At 40.4% G+C, this 19,097-nt stretch overlaps 1 long non-coding RNA gene across 1 annotated transcript; it reads left to right on the top strand.

Moving 5' to 3' along the window:
* Positions 1-16,873: 16,873 nt before the first annotated feature.
* LOC142491113 (uncharacterized) lies at positions 16,874-18,802 on the top strand. The gene is made up of 2 exons (XR_012800285.1): positions 16,874-17,478; positions 18,559-18,802. It is a non-coding gene; the product is annotated as an uncharacterized LOC142491113 (long non-coding RNA).
* The last annotated feature ends 295 nt before the right edge of the window (positions 18,803-19,097 follow it).

The following is a 19,097-nucleotide window of genomic DNA, read 5'->3' on the forward strand; positions in this document are numbered from 1 at the left end:
TCAAGCGAACTTCCTCCTTATCTTTTGACGCTCAATGTCAAAGATTCTTTTCTGGGGAAAAAAATTATGCTATAATTCCCGGTATTGCGCATGCGTCAAGTCACGCTGTAGTGTGCATGAGTACAAGCATTGATACAGTACTGTACTGTATGTATGGCAGGCATACAGTATACTACTGTAGTGTCATTGGGAATTAAAGTTAATACTGTACTGTATAGTGTGAAAGCGTAGAAATAAGATCAATGAGTCAAATACAGGGTTCAAAACGTAACACATGAGTTTATCTGTACCAAGGCACAATTTGGGAGACAAGAATTCAGAAAGAACTCAAGCCTCTGAAAACATATTGCTTAGTATCACATTTTTATACATTTCAAAATGAGTAATACACCCCTTAAGGGGGCTGGCTTATAGATAAATGATGATATGATGACATGCAAAAATATATATTTGCTGATGCCTATATATGCTTTACATTGCTATATTCTTATCGATAATTTACCATAATGTGGGCCTCCCAACCCTGTGACATAAGGGAGTTACTCTGTCCAGCCCTGTATGTGACTGTATCTGTCAGATAAGAAAGAACTCCGATCAGCAGGAATGTCTAATCGCTTACGAATGCTATTTCAATTCTTGCCTGCCTTGTAGGAATTAAAAAGGGTTAGTTATATCTAGGAGCGATACTCTGCAGATTCAAACATTCACAGTTCATTCATTCATTCATGAATGAGACAAATATACATTCATATAGCAAACACTCAGAAAATGGTGGTTTAGGCCAAAATGGAGGTGATGATAGCCACTCACATTATCTCAATCTTCACAGTCCTCTCTTTTTATTCTTGAAAACATAGTCTTTTAAGGATAATTCAGATAAAACTCAGAAGCGTTGCACTGGCCTGGAGGGCCCCAATTTGCATGGCTTCGATAGTTCTGGAAACTCACAGAGCTGCTGGCTATCATCTCAGCCAGGTTGGTCTTTCTGCCATCATCTTCATCTGTATTCCATTGAGGAGGACTGACTTTTCCTTCTGAGATTGCATCTTCCGTAGTGTCGTCTGTGATCAGTGGCATGGCCTGGGTAGAGGGTGTTACACACCTTTGCAGTATGGATTTACTGCACATGACACAGTCATACAAAACAATCAGAACTGCAAACACACAGACAAATCCATCCATCAGTTTCGCTTCTAGAAAACCAACCAACATGGTAATTCCTAACGAAACTCACCTCTTATCTCCACCTTTCCTTAATCTCTCCTGTATCTCTGCGATCTTCTCTACCTCATGCTCAATCTTACCACTTTGATCTCTAAATAACATAACATTGCTCTTTAACTCGGGCACACACGCTAAAATATAGTCCAGAGCCATTCTATTCTGTAGGGCCATTAATCTAATCTGTACCTGCTCTTGATTAAGTAAATTAATGAATGTAGTTGTATGATTGAGAACATCATCCAGTACATCCGTAAGTACATTGAACCTGTCATATAGCAACTCAACTCCTACATTAGGAAATAAGCAAGCCCAAAATTGTTCTTTCCATAGACTACTTTTCAACCTTTGTGCGTTGCAAGTGGCTCTGCTATTCCTGATCCTGCCAGTGGGTCATTGTAAAGGCAGGTACAACTGTACCTAGATAGCAGGACCCTGTCCAACCACCTGGTAATACTCTGTAGGCCCATTTTCCACAAAGCCAATACACTCCCCTAGGTAAACTAAAATTTGTGTAAGCACCTTTTACTATCTTAATTAAACTGAAAAATTAAGGCTACATCCTCCCTGTAAATTTTTAGTTCAGGGCTGTAAATACATTTTCATACAAGTTTCATTAGTTGGTGGAGACACCTGACCCATAAATTGATTGTTGTTCCCAGTGTAATTTCCACCTACAGGAACCTCATTTACCAGTGGAATTCGGTTTAGAAAAGTTCCCTGTAAACAAATTCAAATTAACATTTCATCATTTTAAATTCGGCATTAAGGTATCCCTACTCAAGAGGTTAAATGTAATTCTCTCTTACGTCATTGGGGGCCACTAGAGTATGGCAGGGATTCATTGTATATATTCCCTTGTGACCCATTAACCTGTGCAGCATTGTGCAAGATTGTATGATTGTCTGCAAACTGATGTGACCATAAAACAATAAACATTACAAATATTTCAAAACTGATCATCCCTTATCATCATCTGGATGGTGTAGGCTGATCTTGCCTAGCGGGGCATACATCTTAAAACACACTCTAAAGCATAAAAAAATAATATTGAGTCCTGAAAAAACAAATTGTTCATTTAAGTCCGGGCCTTGATAATATTGAGTTCAGAAAAAGCAAATTGTTCGTTTAAGACCGGGCCTTGCCTGAAGTCTTAATTCCTCGGTGGTTAAATGTTCTAGGATTATTGTGCCTAGATACACTAACAGTTGGTAAAAAACGCTGGCTTGATTATTCTTTGTCTTTGTTAGCTGTTTACGGTGGTGCCGGCACTTTTTTCTTGCGATGATGCTGCTTTGTATTCTCCTTGGTAGACTGTATAGGCTGCACCTAAGTTTGGAGAGACTTAAACATTTGATTAATAAAAGCACAAGGAGAGCGCTTTTAGCCACTATAATTTAGTATCAGCACAAATTTTTTGTTTTTCACCACTATCTTGGCATCCGCGTATAAAATAAACACAAAAAATACCTTGCTCACCAATTACAAAAGAAAGAAATCAAAGGGGCATAGGAAAGTATCGTAAGAGAACACTGATAAGTGACAAGAGGTTGTCACTAAAAGTCCCTAAAGCTTGCACTCATTGTAAACTGTAAAATATACATAAAGTACCAGTAAAATAACTAATACCACTAATATCAAATTTATTACAGACCAAATGGGAAATATCCACATAAACTTAACTATAACACAACTAAAACGTATACAACTTTTTTACAAGCTAAAAACTTACAAAATGCATAAAATGACAACTAATAAATCATAAATAAAAGAGTCCCCATGTGAACTAAATGGACAGTATACGGTAAACAAAAATGCTATTATGAACACGAGTGTAAAGCCCTATCAGAACATGAGGGGCCAGTGTCCATAATATACTAACAATGCTAATTAGCTTCACCACAAAACACTGCGTAGTAGCAGCTTATCACATTAATACTTAGTTCCCAAACAGACTCAAAATAAAGCTATCCAATCGTTATGCTGGAAAATGTAAAGAGATGGGGTATATCCCTCTCTATATGAATATTCATGAAATAACATGTTGCTATGTGTAGCAATGAGTAGACAGCACCAAAACACAACACAATATGAATGGAGTCATATCGGCAAGGAATATTCAAGGATAAATAACAGAACAACACACATAAGGTAATGTTGCAATTAACAAAATAGGCAGAGTCCGCATATAGACAGGTGTGTAATGGAAAATCATATAAATTATCCTCTCTTTTGTTCATATGCAAATCCTATGACATGTGAACAACATACGACAAAGGATGATGGTATTTAAAACTTCAGCAGCTTGAGATTTAAATATATATATATATATATCATGAATTTGACAATAGCTACTGCTTTAAAAAAATAAATTCTAGATAGCCTACAGTTGCATTCTTTAAAATGAGAGGCTATAGATCAGGGTTCAAATTAAGACACCTTTTGGAGGGAAAGGAGAGGTAATGGTTAAAAGTTATAAAAAATACATCACATAGGCAGTTAACTTTATAGGAAAAATTATTTCATATCTGATTTTATGCTTACTCGTTTATATTGTACGCTTTGTGAAGTACTGAGTATACTTTTGACACTATTCAAATACGGAAATACATATTAAATATTATTGTATTGTTAATGAAACAATTATAACAAATAGCGTTAAAAAACATCTCCTAATTAGAACAAATAGAATTGAAATGTGTTTACTGGTTTCTGCGTAGAGGTAATTTGGATACTGCATGTGGGGATTATAACCCCTTCTTGTAATAATTCCTACATAATGGGAGCTATGCCATCTAAAGCATTTCATAAACTATGAGGTATTTATTCTAAAATAGATTCAAAAAACAGAAAGCACAATAAATAAGCATAATTTCACATTTCTCTGATACAGAGCAAAATGAACTTTACAAAAAATAAGATAAAAACCCAAAACAGACCTGTTTGATCCTGCAAACTCAGTCCCAAAAATAAATACATTACAGTATCATTCTCTTTCCCCATATTATAACTAAGCTGCTTTTAAACATTTCTTTTTTTTTTTTTTTTTTTTTTCTCTCTCTCAGTTTCTAGTTAACTTTTCATGTCTGGAACGTGGTTTTTGTACATTCCTTAAGCTGGAGGAGGGGGGCAGCCCGCTTGGCTGCTTTTAACCTTCCCTCTTTTAAATGACTGCTGTTCAAAAATCAGACGAGCAGTGTATTTAAGAAAACAAACCGTTAGTTTCCTAATATAAGTTTGAACAGAAAAACCTTGATAACTACAAACAAAACAAAACATCTCTGTAACCCTTCTTATAAAACATAAATCTTATTGTTTTATTTACTATATATTTATAATTCCTTATCTTTCTTACACACACCCACACAGACACATACACACGTTCTCTGAGTTTATCTTCCATCCACATTCATTCTTCTTTGTACAAAACTCCAACATGATCTTAATCTTGTGGGCCAGAGTAAAACTTAATAAAGCTTCCTTACTCCATAAGATCAGACTCTTTCTTTTTGTTTAAAATAAAAAATAAACATTTACTTTTTAAAACTTTGCATTCTAGATATACCTTTCTTTTAGTCCTGACTCCTCTAAATCAGCACATAAAATTTAAATTTAAAACTTCATTTAAATATTGTAACACAGTATTTCCTACGCCCAGGAACAAACATGTGCTACTGTGAAAAAAATACAAATTCATATTTGAGTCAGGGTGAAATGACTTATTTTTACAACTGCCAAATTTTCATTCTCTTTTAAAATATTACACTAACAGACTTTAACATACAATACTTCCTAGGTTTATTTTAAATGCTACTGTCATGCCTTGTAAATGGCAGCAGGCTTAATACACTTTGACAAAAGGGTTTAAACTTAAATGACCCTTTTACAAGAGATTTATTTGTTATTTTTATGATTAGTACAACAAGTGACAATGTGAAGCGCTATGTACACTAATGGCGCTATATGAATAAAGACATTCATACATACATACATACATTAACTATCCGAGTGGCATACAAACACTTTACTCCATGACATGTATATTATTATGCCATCAAACTAGTTTCTATGAGCTTTCTAAGATAAAAACAAACAAAAAACATTTAAAGAGGATGTCCTCTTTTTCTTCCATGCAGTATTAATGCATTCATTCCTAAAAAACTACTTTAACATTCTTAAATTCAAGCCATTTCTTCCTAGGTCACTAATTAACTTCCATGTCTCACAGACATGCAACTCCTTTTCAGTGAAAAAGGGTGAGAAAAGGGGGAAGAGGAAAAGGGGATCAGAAAAAAGGGGGGTCCACTAATGCTACAGTTATTTTTAAAACCGAGCCTGATATGTTTCACTTTCCTTCTTATTCAATATATTCTGCGTCACTAAATATCCATTTTTAAAACATTTTATTGCCATAAAGTCCACACATAATTTCAAGGGACGTACCCTGCGCCGGCGACTGAGAATGTAGGTTTCCCCATAATTCTCCTGTATTACACAGATCAACGTTAGCTGACCATGTACCAATAAGGTGCCCAACACTTGGTAGAATATAGAGCTAAGGAGCAGTGGTATTAAAAAATAAAATAGTCACCTGTTGCTCCTTAACAAAATCTTCTCTTTGCAAGTTTTTTGAGACTTACCACCTTATTATCTGCAGTATTATACCTTCTGAGCCCTGAATTGGCCTGCCATTTAGCATAAAGTATAATCTGACCTATCCCCGATCAACGTTAGTCAATCGGGTACCAATAAGGTGCCCCACCACTTGGTATAATATAAGTAGAATATAGAGTTAAGGAACAGTGGCCTTAAAAATAGTTACCTGCTGTTCCTTAACAATAGTTCTCTTCCCAAGCTTAGGAAACTTTCCACCTTATTAACTATTACACCTTCTGAGCCCTGAATTGGCCTGCCATTTGGCATAAGGTGTAACCTGAGTTTATGGCAATAATACAAAAACAACAATAACAATACCTGATCAGTATAATATTGATAAACTCACGTGGTACAGGGTGTCCCGTCACTCAGGTAGGTTGCCCATAAAGAACAAACTGTCTACAGATTACTCAAACTTTAATCTAACGGCTTTTTCTGTTAAAAAGGATAAAGCCATACCTTATTTCAAGTGTGCACGTTTGAGTAATGTAGGCAGTTTCTCCGTCTGGGTTTCCTGGTCCCGAGATGTTGGGTGTCCCTTTCAAGGGCCGCCATCTGTGAAAGCGTAGAAATAAGATCAATGAGTCAAATACAGGGTTCAAAACGTAACACATGAGTTTATCTGTACCAAGGCACAATTTGGGAGACAAGAATTCAGAAAGAACTCAAGCCTCTGAAAACATATTGCTTAGTATCACATTTTTATACATTTCAAAATGAGTAATACACCCCTTAAGGGGGCTGGCTTATAGATAAATGATGATATGATGACATGCAAAAATATATATTTGCTGATGCCTATATATGCTTTACATTGCTATATTCTTATCGATAATTTACCATAATGTGGGCCTCCCAACCCTGTGACATAAGGGAGTTACTCTGTCCAGCCCTGTATGTGACTGTATCTGTCAGATAAGAAAGAACTCCGATCAGCAGGAATGTCTAATCGCTTACGAATGCTATTTCAATTCTTGCCTGCCTTGTAGGAATTAAAAAGGGTTAGTTATATCTAGGAGCGATACTCTGCAGATTCAAACATTCACAGTTCATTCATTCATTCATGAATGAGACAAATATACATTCATATAGCAAACACTCAGAAAATGGTGGTTTAGGCCAAAATGGAGGTGATGATAGCCACTCACATTATCTCAATCTTCACAATAGTGTAATACAGTGTACTGTAGTACATTATATTTACCTTCATTATAAACTTTGCCAACCAGGTGGAGATGAGCCAATGTCAGAGGTGTATGGTGCGTACAAGTTGGGGTCACTCCTGTAGCTTGCATTATAGTTGACAGCATTATAATTGACAGCATTATAGTTGACAGGTAGCTGCTGAAGCTGGTAATCATGTCGGTGCTCTGGCTGGTAATATGGTTGGAAATCAGGCTGAAAATCTGTCTGGTAATCTGGGGGGGGGGTGGGCAGATAACAAGGATTGCGTTTCACCAGGTTTTCACTGACGGTCGGACCGTTATTGTAAGCCGGTGCTGGTACATTGGCTGGTACATTGCTGGATTGGGAAAGACAAATCTTAAATGGATTAAACCCGACCTTTCTCCTTTTGTAGTTGCCATGAGCAAACATACTGTCAAAATATGGGATCACAGACCAATACCCTGTCCTATGTCCCAGAGTAGGGGCAGTGCAAAAAAAGCAATCTTCATTAGTTAAGGTTTGTCTTACCGAATGCTTCCACCCACGAACATTCGGTGAAAATTTGAAAAAAAAATCATAGTTTGAAATGAAATATTTATATATTTCTGCTAAAGTTGTCTTCTTATATGTTCCAGCATTAATTGAAGAAAATATTAAAAATGCATAACTACAGTCAGGTTTGGTATACATGTTGTTTGGTATACAAAAGCTCCTGTTGTGCTGGCCAGGCACAGCGTGAGCGCGCCTCAGCATGAGTGGCAGGGGTATGGACGTGGCCTTATTCTGTGCTGCAGCAGAGGAATAAAGAAATTCCAGTTACATTTACTCCGGCCTAGTGTGCAATGTTTCTGGGGGGAGTGGAGTAATTCTTCTGCAGGAGTTTGCCTTCATATATCTGGAACCTGCAGCAGATGGAGGCGCTGTACCGTCAGAGATAAAGACCAGTGATGTACCCCAGAAGCCTGTCCAGACGTCCTCAATACCAACGGAGCCACTCAGCATCCTTTGAGCAAACAGGTAGTCAGCACTACACACCATGTAATGGTAGAATCTCCAAGAGGGTGGGGGAAACACCGTTACACTAACAAAGAAGAACTAGGTAGGGGGATCAAATATTACTGAAATTATTGTCTAACTGTAGAAGCTTGCAACAACTACATCAACCATATCAAAAATGTATTACAAGTGGTCATTGAAAGAAACAGGATGGGAATAGGGATGTAATTCTTTACTGTATTTATAAATCATTATCTTGTAGTATTGCATTTCACAAACAAAAGTTTTGTTTTCCCATATGTTTTATTTCTCTTCCAGTTTAAAGTTTTGTTCTCAGCTGACTAGTTTCGTCTACTGATGGTGTGTGAACTGCATATTCAGATTTCAACTTTTGTTAACAAAAGACATGCTTAGGGAAATGAGCCACTACTCAGCATTTTATTCAGAGTAATGTCAGGGATGATAGTTGCTCTGGTAATGTGTGCAAGTAATGTTTTGTTGCATTTTTGTGCGAGCAATAATATAGAACTCCCAGGTTTTATTTTGCTCACTACACTAACCATGTATGTTTGTTTGTGTAGCCCTGTTTCCCCCTAAACAAGAAGGCTACTGGTGCTGCCACGACCTGTTGGCTCACAGAGGGCCTAAGCCTCCACCACGGGGAGCTCGGAGTGATATAATAACAGTCTCGGTGCAGCGCCTCCACCTGAGAGGGATCCCAATGTAGTGGGAGGAGCCCCTCCCAGGAACCAATAATAATAACACACAGATTATACTGCTGCGGCCGAGTTTATTCAAGCATTTGCCCGTTCTCGGCCGCAGCAGTAACCTGGCGCGTGCCAGAGGGAGCCGGGCGCGCGCCGAAGACACGGAGGAGCGCCCTCCGATCGGGGCTTTCTCCCTCCCGCTGCCGGGTCCGCCGGGTCCCCCGGAACCCCCTGCCGCCGTCCCCACATCGCGGGACACCAGGGCTCCCTCGGGGAGCCCTGGACGCGCGTGCAGGGGGCGCAGGCACCCGATGACGCGTGACCGCACGTCGATGACGCGCGGCACGCCGAGGGAGTGCGGCTAGCATGCCGGGGCATCCCCAGGCTTGCGGAGCTAGCCGCACTCAAATAAAATGTGCCGCCTCTGTAATAATAACCTTTACTGTAACATGTATATCTTAACAATTTCTACTAAATGCTAATAAGATACAGCTACCCACCAAGCCTCGCACGGCCGTACCCACCACAGTGTTCCCATCACCGTGTCCTTAGAGTCCTGCAAACATCCCCATGTCTGAGACAGCGCTGCCCCTTACACAAAATGTATGGTTGGTGCACTTGATGTATTTAGGTACCTGCCGGGTGCTCCAGCACCCGGGTGCGCCGACTGACAACTGACAGTATCCACTGATCCAGCGTTCAACTCCAGAGCAGGAGATCCTCGCAAGCTCCCAGCAGGAGCAACTCCAGAGCAGGAGATCCCCACAGCCCTATTGGCCATGGGTGGGCACCTGACTACCTGCCCCTTTGCATGGTGGGGGCTGTAGTCCCCGCGGAGCCTCTTTACCTAATGGTCGCTGCTTCCCACCGTCTCCTGCGCATGCGCGAGCTCAAATGGCTGCCGCTGGACAGCGCATGCGCAACTGCGCAAGATGGCGGCACCCTTTGATAGGTGCCGCCGCGGAGCGGCATTCTCTCCTCCTCACACAGCTGCGCTGCACCTCGCCACTACCCACCGGAGTCAAGGGGGTCCCTGACCACCGTCGCAGCCGCCTTAGCCTCCCCCTGCCCTGCACCGGAAGTAAGGGGGGAGCAGGGGGACATGGCTACATTTATGTTACACTACTATCTTGTCTCGGTGCTCAGAAGCAATGGATGGGTGGGGGCGAAGGATAATGTTGGACTACGTCAGCTGTTTCTGCCCACGTTTTGCTTAACTTAAACCCGCAAAATTTTATTTAACAGAAACACTGTACTGTACCCAACATTTAATTTTTTTAAACATTGGCTGCAACTAACTTGACAAGGCTTTCATTTTTTTTATCCACGACATAATGTGTGCAAATACTGTTTTGCTTTGCAATGTTGGCGTTGCTCAGGGGGAGGGTACAGGGCATTACCCTGAGTCATGCTGAGGGCAGCTGCATTGAAAGCTTGGCGAACAAAAGCTAAGGTTAGTCTTTTGTTTGCTGAATCCACAAACCGCATTGTACTTTCTTTGCAGCAAGCTAAGGCCTCGGTCCCGCTGCGCTCGTTGGCGCGGGCGGCAATGTAGCGAGTTCCCCACCAGCAGGGGAATCCTCGCGAGCCGGTCCCGGTCCCCCCTGGCGGCACAGCTGACTACACGCTGTCGCGCGTCAGCCGCTGGAGACACCAGAGAATGGTGTTTTCTAGCTTTGACGCGTGACGTGTGTGGCTGTGAGCCAATGGGGAGGGGAGGCTTCGGGAGGAGGAGAGGCTTTGGGGAGCGGGGAGGAGTGTGGAGTGAAAGCAGGTGAGTGCCTTTCTCTGTGTGTGTGTCTGTGTGTGTGCGTGCCTGTCTGTGTGTGTATGTGTGTGCCCGAGTGCGTGAGTGCCTGCCTCTGTCTGTGTGTGTGTGTGTGTGTGTGTGTATGAGTGCGTGAGTGCCTGCCTGTGTGTGCGCGCGTGTGCGTATGAGTGCGTGAGTGCCTGCCTGTGTGTGTGTGTGTGTGTGTATGTATGTATGAGTGCCTGCGTGTGTGTGTGTTTAATACTTACCGAAGCTCCAGCTCCAGCCCGAGTCCGTGGAGGGAGGGGGGGGGAGAGTAGCGGGTCCCTCCGCTCAAGCCACGCCCCCCCTCCCTGTCAAACCGCCCACCACCCGCCCACCTCCCGCTCCGGCTCCCGCTCCCTACAGACCGCATATCGCGGTCTGTGTATCTCAGCGCACCGCCTGTCAGCAGTGCGGGTGCGCTGACTCTGGGAGCGGGGCCTTAGCCTAAGGCTACGATTATACCAGATGCGACTTCACCCTCACACTGCCGCCAAGTGGCATCTTGATCAAGGAGGGGAGGCAGTGAGAGGAGACAAGGAGGCGTGGCCGTGAGCGGTTCACACTCATTGGCTGAACCGCTCAAGTGACGCGGTCGTCGCCTGCCATAAACAATTTTGAAAATCTCTTCAGGAGTCTGCCGCCCTGAAGCTCCAAACAGCGCACATGTCACTACATGTATGTTTACATGAAAAAAAAATTGTATCTTGTTTTTGAACCGCCGGCGGTTTTAGGTATAATCACGGCCTAAGGCCGCAGATGGGTGGGGATGTGCAAGGGCAATGTTGGATAACGTTGGCTGTCTTATTTTTAAGGCTGTAGTACTGTACATGTATCTAATGTTTTTCAGCAATGCAAATTGTGTGCCCAGGTTTACTTTAACTAATCCCCAAACCTTTTTGTTTTTTACATACAAATATGACGTGAATAACTGCATGGTGACTAAAATGTTTAAACTTCCCTCAGAAACGCACAAACAACCCCACAAATGACTACAGCCTGTATATCACTATTTGAGATGAAAAAAATTCGGATGTTGGTCAGTGGCTCCCTCCAGAAAGTGCCGAGCAAGGTTTCCTGCCAGGTTCTTGTGGGCTCCCTTTCAGTCTCCTGATTGATTGCTTGCTTGCTTCATTCATTGACCTCTGCCTTGTTCCTGTCCATCCTTTGCCTACCTCCAGCATTGACCTCTGCCTGTGACCCAGACTACGTTACTCCTCAATCAGGACTTAGGGCCTCATGCAGTAAGCGTTGATAAGGATTTTTTCGGCATTTTATAGCCAAAATTGGGTTTGAGATTCAGTAAGCGCTGATAAGTGCTTGATTTCGGCAGGTTTCGTAGCCGATAATTTTGTTATGGCCAGTCGGCTGCCGATAAGCCTGTTTTCGCCACTGATCGCCACTTTTTTAAATCGGCTGGATTCAAGAACCAAAATCAGCTTATCGGGGCTGATCGGCACTACGAAATTGAGATGTTATGGCCAATTTCTCCCGCCAACTAAAGTTGGCAGGTTGGAGGGGAGAACGATCGCTAAGGCTGCCGGAACGGCACTTAGAAAAAAAAACTCTTCTGTACATCAATGGAGTCAATGGAGCGGGGACGTATAACAGTATAGTACTGTTTACGTTTCATTGCTCACAATACAAACGTCATTTGCATTACAGTGTGGGGGGCATTCCCTGCATTGTGTCACAGCTGACGTGTATTATTTGCATAACATTGTACTTTTACATGTTTTCAGCATTTGCGTGTCACATTACTCATCATGTGATGATGTGTCAAGGGAAAATACTATACTCAACTTTTAAAGGAGAACCTCACATCATATCACACATTTTACTGAACTGAGCGACAATTATTTACATGATGTTACACATGTCACACATGTCACACATACACCGTATATTCATGTTCCTTTACATTACACAATGCTTGTAATGTGTTTATTCTCATGTTTACTCTCTTTATTCTCATGTTTACATCTAGTTTTGGTCCTCCCTATTTTCATGACGTCACTTATTGGACGCTCAATCACATTGCATGTTTACATTGTAACCGTTGCATTACAAGCACTTCAACCTAACTTCTACACACATGTACAGTAATTAATCATTGTGACACCTTGTAAACTCATTCTATAGCAAATATCCTCATTACAGAAATGCATGCATATGCACACGACAATTCATTGTTGTCAACATGTGACAATAACATGGCTAATTACACATGTTACAGCAAACTTTTCCCACGTCAATCTCAGCCTTTTTGTCTAATTACATGACTGACTGTTGCGTTCAGAAGTGTTACATGCATTGCACATTAAACTATTTATTTTCAAGCAATGTTTGTACAAAGCTTCACGTCACATCATTGGCAAATATCATCATTCCCTGCATAATACACACAACAAATACTTCTAAGATCAACTGCACACAGCTTGGCACAGAAGTACTTTATTATGTTAATGTAACACCTTGCATTTTACTATGTCACCTGACATCATCACATACCTATTTAAAGGACGCCCATTACCTGCTCATTCACAGCTACTCATTTCAAAATGTTGCGATTGTTTAGGAGACGGAGGAACATTCTTTTCTATGACATGCTTGCTGATCAAGAGAATGATATAGGGCAAGGGAGGGACAGACCGAGGGACAGTGACAGGGACAGGCACGCGGATACGACAGGGACAGGGAGAGGGACAGGCCGAGGGACAGGTAGAGGGACAGGAGATCAGAGGAGAAGACAGAAGAGACAAGTTGTGGCTCGTCCGCGTGTGTACAGGGAGAGAACCCTGTTAGATGGGATGAGTGAGGAGGAGATAGTAAGTCGCTATCGTTTGAGTTCAGCACCAATCTTATCTCTTTATGAAGAGATAAGGGGAGATTTAGATTTTGTGACAGCCAGAGGTCGTGCAGTCCCTGGGCTTGTTAAAATGCTGTGCTCATTACATTATCTTGCTTCCGCGTCATTCCAGACAACTGTGGGCATAGTGGGCGGGGTCTCGCAATCTACATTCTCGCGGGCCTTTACCCAGTTTCTCTATGCACTCAATAGATGCGCTAGGAATTATATTAATTTTCCTACAGAGGCGACAGAGTGGCTGGAAGTCAGGACTGGCTTTTATAATATAGCAGGGATACCATGTGTGCTGGGTGCAATCGATTGCACACATGTTGCTTTGATTGCACCTAGTCAGAGTGAGCATGTTTACCGCAATCGTAAGCACTACCATTCACTCAATGTACAGGTGGTATGTGATGCCACGATGAGGATAATGCATGAGGTACGCAAATTCCCTGGTTCCAGTCACGATTCCTCTATCCTGAGGAACTCTTCAGTCTTCCATGTGTTCGAAGAGGGACATTTTGAACATGGTTGGCTGCTGGGTGAGTACAGATTTAGATGTTCTAACACAAAACACATTTTTCTTTAGGAATGTTGGCATTGTAGAATCTTATCACTAATGTAAGCTTATGTGTGCTCCATTGATTATAGGCGACTCGGGATACGGAATTAGGCCGTGGCTCTTGACTCCGGTGCTAAACCCTCAAACTGAAGCAGAGGAGAGGTACAATGCAGCCCATATCTCTACAAGATCTGTTATAGAGAGGACATTTGGCCTACTCAAGACCAGATTTAGGTGTCTGGACAGAACTGGTGGGGCTCTTCTATACAAGCCTCAAAAAGTGTCTGATATTATCCTTGCCTGTTGCATTTTGCACAATGTTGCACTCAGGCACAATGTACAATCAGACCTAGCTGAGCCTTTGGTAGACGAGCATCCCACCCATGTAGCTGCTGAAAATGAACAAACAGCCAGTGGTGGCCAGACACGCCAGAATCTCATCAATTCATTTTTTTCTTGTAAGTAAAAACATATATGTTCCTAGTACTACTTTTATAGTTAAATTATGTTATATTAACAATAATGTTTTTTTATATAACCTTCTGTTAGGACACAGATGAATATGGGTTGCACACCTTTCTTTTCTCTGCTGTGTGCACAAAGGGATGTGGCACCGGTATGTTATTGTTGCACAGGTTATATAATCCCTCTTAAATTGTACATTAGTTGTGTGTATGTGAATACAACTGGGGTAACAAAGCAGTAATATTTTAGCATTGTGTTGTTCCTTATGCTAACACAATACACATAGTATGGGCATAGTCATTCATTCTTGCAGTATGCTTACATACAATGTTATTGGTGCAGTGTAACATGTACATCCATATGATGTGTTTACCAGCCTGCTTTACATTTTGAATGTGATTAAATATACATGGTGTTGCACATTTAACACCAAATACACACTTTGCTGTGTTGCTTACGGTACTGAAGATGGCATGTCAATGTTTGCAATTTAAATATTGTTCCATTGCATTATAGGTATATCTCCAGTATGACTGATCATGGTATGTATATTTGCTGACATCTCTCATAAGATGTGCCTACCTCAATCTTCCTATAATTATTTGAAGTAAAAACCCAACATATTGGTTTAAAGACAAATGTAACATACATGTACTTTCTGTATCATGTATATGCATTTAGCTACTCTTGAGGTTTCATGTGCATTGTATTAGAAAATGATTACTCCCATTTCATCACATTTTATGTATGTTTCCTTATAAATTCCATTAATGTAATATAGAGGTGTTTGGAGAAAAGGGGATAACTGTACTTATTTGTTTACTTACGGGAGCTCATTCATCACGGATGCAATTGACTGATCATAACACTCCATGCATGAATGCCTGTAATCACAACAATGCGTAGTACATCTTATATTTAGCAATGTAGGTGTTTATTAATGCTAGGAATTAATAGTCAACATTAATTTAAATTTGTGACATGTGTATGTATAAGTCACACGTGTGTGGATGTGACCTACATGTACCAAGTGTCAAACTGTTAACAGAAACCACAATTTTGTCGCAAATGTTACTGTAATTTTGCATTTCGAATTTCCCACTATGACAATGTTGATAATATATTTGGAATGTCATTCACGTCACTTCATCATTATCATGATGATAATTATCAAGTATTCTCAAAATTTAAACGTCAATCACGTGCACATTAGCATAGGCACACTTTTTAAGACAACTGTTTGTGTCTGTATCAATTTGTGTAGGATCCATGTATAACACCGACAAATGATAACAGCAGCTTTATTATGGTAGCTTATATCATCATATTGACTGTACTATTTATTTTTAGAACGTTTAATAAACACAGTAAACTATAGTTAGTTAGGTTAATGAAATATACACATAAACGTACTTCATTACATGATGTTGATGTAATATTCAGAACATCATGCATTGTAGGGGACCACAACATCTAGGCAATAACATTATTTGCTACAGTCCCAAACCATTTTATCAACATACCCATGTAACAAGAGATTTTTAACAAGAAATGGCTAGTTGGTTGTAAGTGTCCTTTACATTGGGAGAAGGAGTGGCTCAGTGAGTAAAGACACACACTGGCACTGAGAGTTTGAAGCAGGGGAGTTCTGGTTCAAATCCCGGTGTCGGCTCCTTGTGACCTTGGCCAAGTCACTTTATCTCCCTGTGCCTCAGGCGGCAAAAAATAAATTGTACGCTCCACGGGCCAGGGACCTCAGCCTGAAAAATGTGTCTGTAAAGCGCTGCGTACAACTAGCAGCGCTATACATGAACATGCTCATATTATTATTATTATTGTTACATAGTTTCGACAGTCATACGTTCCATTACACAATATAATACACAAATGTGTTAGCAGAGTGGGAATGGTTGTTATATATAAAACACACCATGCCATAAAATGCTAGTAGTAATTAAAGAACACTCAATAAAAATTCATGAGGCACTCTTTTGCAACATCATTATGTTAATTAAGTGCTTATGCAATATAGGCATAAGGGTATCACATTTTTAATTGTTTGTTAATAAGCGCTGCAAGCAATATAAAATTATTTCCATATGTAGTATAGTAGTCGGTGGCTCCTCCTCACAATCATCTCATATAAAGGTAGACTCTTCTGAAATCATACATTGATCCGATTGTATCTTCCCTGACATCTCTGAAATACAGCAAACACATGATGGTCAAAGATGGCACCTTACTATATATGTATCCGTGACAACGCGTTACACAGCTCTATATGATTGTGTAGATACACACGTCACTCACTTATATGTTAGAACTACAAGTGTACATCATTATGTAATCTGTCATTAAATGAGGAGCAATGTGAAACCCAGTGACTTGGAAAGGCGCTTAACAACTATAAAAGTGCTCAAAAAAATAAAATAAAATTAAAAGTTTGTTGAAACTGACGAATTCTCTCAACCTTCCAGGGAATATGCACTGATTCCCTTACAACAGTTTAGGATCCAGGGCAGGAAGGGAGCAGCATCATCAGGAACACCCAGAAAAAAATACAAAACTCATCATAGTGTAGTATGAAAAATAAATGTCAATATGTGGAACTTGGCTCTTTAAATAACCTACTTACAGAATGTAAGATATATAATAGCAGGTTTGTAATTGTGATGGATCTTTGGACACCTCAGGTTATGGGTTGCAGCAAGCAGCAGCATACATCAGATAGGGGTGGTGTCAGGCAAGATGGTGTTTTCACTCTGGCAGCAGCTTCCAATCAGTCATATGCAGTCATACAAAGATAAGGGAAACAATAGTGCTTTACCAAAATAACACAGAGTTTTATCGTGAAGACGAGCAGGAAATGTACTCACAATATAATAAATGAGCACATTCACATCATGGTATCTTTAGGAACCAGGGTATTGGATCGGCCGGTGGAGAAATCCCTCACTTCACTCCGCTTCCTTGTCCTCCACGAGGGTGCCCCCTCGTCCGGTGCCAGATGGATGGCGTCTGTCGTCACTTCCTGGCCTGGCGGTGACGACTTCCGGTGAGCGTAAGTAGAGCGGAGAGTAGGGGGAACGCCGGTCCAAGACTATGCCTCCGTGAATACAGCAGAAAGACAGTTCCCAAACGGTAGATACAGCTGGGCTCTGCTAACTGTCTGCAGATTTCTTTAGCTCAACGCGTTTCACTGCATGCCGCAGCTTCCTCAGGAGCAATGATAATGTCCCCTACTGGGTGCTATTTAAATAGCCCATTCAATTAGGGCAATTGGTAATGCAATCATATATAATTGACACAAGATGATTAACATCATTACACACAGAGTCTCCCAAGCTGGGTACATAATCTCTGTGATCCAAAAAACGACGCATAAAATACTTTAATACAATTTATTTAAAAAGAACATAGAACAGAATATATACTAAAATAAAAAATTAAATACTAAAATTAATGGGTAGTCGTTAGGTCGAGATGCTTAATGGAAGGTAGAGAGAGAGAAAGAGACATATGTTAGTTGATCATAAACACAAAATATGATTAACTTAAATAAAAACATATAAAAGTTATACAATGAGAAATCCAAACTGGAAATGTAAAAGACTGGCATGACTAAAAGTGACTTAAAAAGGAGGGGAGGGGGGGAGGGGGGAGTGTGTGACATAGGGGAAAATTTATTTTAAAAAATAAAATAAAAATAAAATAAAATAATAACTAGAGGAAGGGTGCAATCTCAAAATCAACATTAAGACCATGTGGTGTCAGCGTGTTAAGTTTATGCACCCAAAACATCTCTCTTTTGCTTAAATCTAAATTTCTATCTCGTCCTCTCCAATGTTGTGCCACATGCTCTATTGCGGTAAATTTTAACCCTTTTGTATTGGAGTTGTGAAAAGCGGAAAAATGTTTGGAAACATTATGTGACTGCACACTACGCCTTATATTGCTTAAATGCTCCAAAATACGTATCTTAATAGCTCTTGATGTTTTTCCAACGTATTGGAGCCCGCATGGGCATTCCAGGAGGTAGATTATATAATTAGAGTTGCAGTTCATGTATTGTTTAATTCTGTAATCCTCATTTTTATTATTGCACCTAAATCCCTTTTTGTCTTGCTGTTTGTATTCACAGGCCTTGCAACAACCACAGCCGTGAAACCCTTCCAATTTTTGAAGCCATCCATTTCTATTTGTCTCTACTTTCTTAATATTACTGGGAGCTATTATACCTTTTAGATTTTTGGCCTTTTTAAAAATCACTCTCGGGCGATCTGGGATTTCTTCTTTTAAAATCGGATCATTTAATAAAACATGCCAGTGTTTCTGTATTATTTTCTTTATATTGTTTGACTCTTTATTAAAAGAAGTTAAAAATGCTGTGTCGAAATTTTTCTTATTATTTGAAGATGTTTCTCTTTCTTTAGCTACTAATAGGTCAATTCTATTCAGACCATTTGCTTTTTCTAATGCCATGTCTAGGAGTTCTGTTTTGTATTGTTTTTCGACAAAACGTTCTTTCAGTATATTGCATTGATCATTGAATACTATATTGTCTGTGCAATTTCTCCGCATTCGTCTGAATTGGTTGTATGGGACATTGTCCATCCATATATCCTGGTGACAGCTTGTACGTAATATATAATTATTGCTGTCAACTTCCTTAAAGAAAGA

The sequence above is a fragment of the Ascaphus truei genome, chromosome 3 (genome assembly GCF_040206685.1).
Source record: "Ascaphus truei isolate aAscTru1 chromosome 3, aAscTru1.hap1, whole genome shotgun sequence".
Lineage (NCBI taxonomy): Eukaryota > Metazoa > Chordata > Amphibia > Anura > Ascaphidae > Ascaphus > Ascaphus truei.